This window comes from Coregonus clupeaformis, unplaced genomic scaffold (assembly GCF_020615455.1).
Source record: "Coregonus clupeaformis isolate EN_2021a unplaced genomic scaffold, ASM2061545v1 scaf0439, whole genome shotgun sequence".
Classification (NCBI taxonomy): domain Eukaryota; kingdom Metazoa; phylum Chordata; class Actinopteri; order Salmoniformes; family Salmonidae; genus Coregonus; species Coregonus clupeaformis.
The window spans coordinates 11,620-15,492 of record NW_025533894.1 but is presented as its reverse complement, the minus strand read 5'-3'; positions in this window follow the sequence as shown (position 1 = coordinate 15,492).

Here is a 3,873-nt window from a genome sequence, read left to right as displayed (position 1 = left end):
TTTTCCTCATCAATCTACACACAATACCCCATAATGACAGTGAAAACAGGCTTTTTGAAATTTTTGCAAATGTGTATATAAAAAATAAAAAAATAATAACGTATTTACATAAGTATTCAGACCCTTTGCTATGAGACTCGAAATTGAGCTCTGGTACATCGTGTTTCCATTGATCATCCTTGAGATGTTTCTACAACTTTATTGGAGACCACCTGTGGTAAATTTAAATTGATTGTACATGTTTTGGAAAGGCACACACCTGTCTAGATAAGGTCCTACAGTTGACAGTGCATGTCAGAGCAAAAACCAAGCCATGAGGTCAAAGGAATTGTCCATAGAGCTCCGAGACAGGATTGTGTCGAAGCACAGATCTGGGGAAGGGTACCAAAACATTTCTACAGCATTGAAGGTCCCCAAGAACACAGTGGCCTCCATCATTCTTAAATGGAAGAAGTTTGGAACCACCAAGACTCTTCCTAGAGCTGGCCGCCCGGCCAAACTGAGCAATCCGGGGAGAAGGGCCTTGGTCAGGGAGGTGACCAAGAATCCGATTGTCACTCTGACAGAGATCCAGAGTTCCTCTGTGGAGATGGGAGAACCTTCCATAAGGACAACCATCTCTGCAGCACTTCACCAATCAGGCCTTTATTGCAGAGTGGCCAGACGGAAGCAACTCCTCAGTAAAAGGCACATGACAGCTCGCTTGGAGTTTGCTAAAAGGCACCTAAAGGACTTAGACCATGAGAAACAAGATTCTCTGTTATGATGAAACCAATATTTAACTTTTTGTCCCCTGTAGCTCAGTTGGTAAAGCATGGCGTTTGCAATGCCAGGGTTGTGGGTTCGTTTCCAACGGGGGACCAGTATGAAAAAAAAAATATGTATGCACTCACTAACTGTATCTCGCTCTGGATAAGAGCGTCTGCTAAATGACTAAAATGTAAATGTAATGCCAAGCGTCACGTCTGGAAGAAACCTGGCACCACCCCTACGGTAAAGCATGGTGGTGGCAGCATCATGCTCTGGGAATGTTTTTCAGCAGCAGGGACTGGGAGACTAGTCAGGATGGAGGGAAAGATGAACGGAGCAAAGTACAGAGAGATCCTTGATGAAAACCTGCTCCAGAGCGCTCAGGACCTCAGACTGGGGTGAAGGTTATCCTTCCAACAGGACAACAACCCTAAGCACACAGCCAAGACAACGCAGGAGTGGCTTCGTCTCTGAATGTCCTTGAGTGGCCCAGCGAGAGCCCGGACTTGAACCCGATGGAACATCTCTGGAGAGTCCTGAAAATAGTTGTGCAGTGACGCTCCTCATCCAACCTGACAGAGCTTGAGAGGATCTGCAGAGAAGAATGGGAGAAACTCTCCAAATACAGGGGTGCCAAGCTTGTAGTGTCATACCAAAGAAGACTCGATGCTGTAATCACTGACAAAGGTGCTTCAACAGAGTACTGAGTAAAGGGTCTGAATACTTATGTAAATGTGATATTTCTGTTTTTTATTTGTAATAAATCTGTGAAAATCTCTAAACCTGTTTTTGCTTTGTCATTATGGGGTATTGTGTGTAGATTGATTTAGAAAAACAACAACATTTAATCCATTTTAGAATAAGGCTGTAATGTAACAATGTGGAATAAGTCAAGGGGTCTGAATCCTTTCCAAATGCACTGTATATTTGACATTTAGTATATTAAAGCATAATTGAGAAATAATTAATAGAAGTTTGACATTTTGGCCTTACCCAGGCCTCCTTTAAGACGCAATAGTATTTCATCTGTAAGTGCTACAAAGCAAAGTTTGTGTCATATGAAGCTTTATCGCTTGCTCTGTAATATGAGTAATATTTTGATTTCAATAACGTTTCTTACATACTGTACATTTATGAATATTGAAAAATATAAACATAATTATTGAAAATATAAAATTTGATTAGCCACATTTTTCTGTATATTGTTGAACATAATATACTCTACAGGCATATCAAAAGTTCCAGAGTGTGAATGTCAATAGTGTATCAGAAAAGTGTAATGTGTCCAATCTGTCTGTGTGTGACCTCTATGTCCTGTGCTCAGGCCCTGTGTAGCCTACCACCACGTCCCCACCATGCTGCAAGGCCTTTCCAGCTTTGATCCCTTACTTCAGTCAGAACACAAATAGCACTGCTACAGAGTCAGTCAGGCAGCACCAAAACAACTACTACTAACAACCCAAACCACTAAAATAACACCCTGTTGTAACCCCATGGGAGAAGCTGATATTACGGTAATGTATTGTACTCTGGGACCCCAATGTGCTTTGTCGGCACACAATGTGCTTTGGGATAAAACGGCTTTGTTTTATTGCTTTATTTATCTGTCCTGGTAAATTCACTCACTGATTGTGTCCTCTCGTTGAGGTTGTTGATATCCCTAGTTAATTACTCTAATTAGCCTCCACCCGCCCGCTAGCCTGTAGAATGGGGAGATGAGGGGGGGTTTGCTCTCCCTAACGAGTCTGTTAATGAGCGACGGTCGATGGATGATGACTCATTCTGGATGGACTCATTTCCTGTGCATTTGGAAAGGAGTGCAGAGTTGTCTCTGCATCACACAGTTTTGACAGATACAAGATGTGTTGGCTTTTGTAAAGCGCTTTGAGCAATTGGTAAAAAAAAAAAGAAACACTACATAAATCCATTTAATTATTATTATTTTAACAAAAACCAGTATCCAATTGCTTTCTGGGGTAAATGAAAACATCAGTTTCCATCCAAAAAACAAAACATGCTTTCTGTTTTAATGTGAAACATACATTCTCACAGTGAAGGAAGAGGGTAGTTCTGTCTTAGCCTTGAAATGGCTGGACTGTGAATGCTTATACACAGGCCCTTAGGTTAGTGCAGAGGTCTTTCGGTAGTGTAGATATCAAAGTAACTAGAGTACTCTCTCCACCCCCCTCTCCCTACTGACCAGCCGTGTTTGATAAACAATCCAGACACTTCACATTTCTGGGTTATGGAGATGGAGATGAAAGGGGGAGTGATGTACTGTATGTTAGCAGATGTCTAGCTATCACCTGTCCCTATCCATCCCCCTCTCTCTCTCTCTCTCTCTCTCTCTCTCTGTCTCTGTCTCTCTCTGTCTCTCTCTGTCTCTGCCCCTCTCTCTCTGTCTCTGCCCCTCTCTCTCTGTCTCTGCCCCCTCTCTCTCTCTCTCTCTCTCTCTCTCTCTCTCTCTCTGCCCCCAGTCTCTTTCACACAGCCGCTTCCTCTTTCTCTCCTTGTCAGAGGAGAAGTGATCTGATGTCATTCAGTAGCTAGCGTGCTGTTGGGTCCACGGTGGCTAGGCATGGTGCAGACCAGGGTAATGATCTCCTCCTAAAGCCTCATCTGGTCTCCATCTGCTGGGCACTGAGACAGCACTGCTCTCTTACAGCCTGCTGATAGCATGTTCCCCATGAGAACAGGGCTAGTGTTAACAGGCTACTGTAACACGCCAATATAGGATTTCACTTTGGCAGAATAATAATGTTCTGAATGCAAATCCAGGGCCCTAAAACACTAACCGGCTAATACTTGGACCTTTTCATGCTGAGCAGGGCAGAGTGTCTATCTGCTAAAATGCTAACACTTGGCCCTGGTTAAAAGCAGTTGGCCTCCAGTCCATTTAACATGCTAACTTGGCCCAGTCTAGGGCTATACAATCTCTAAACCGCTAACGTGGGAAATATCAGCGCTGATAAAGCAGAAGTCTCCAACCCCTGGTTGTCTTGTGTCTTGGTGTAGGGCCAGGCCTGCTAACATCACTTGGTCTCTGGACAGGACAGCTCTGCTTAGCACAGCAAGACTCCACCAGGCCCTCAGACTGACACACTGTCACAGGGATAATTACTA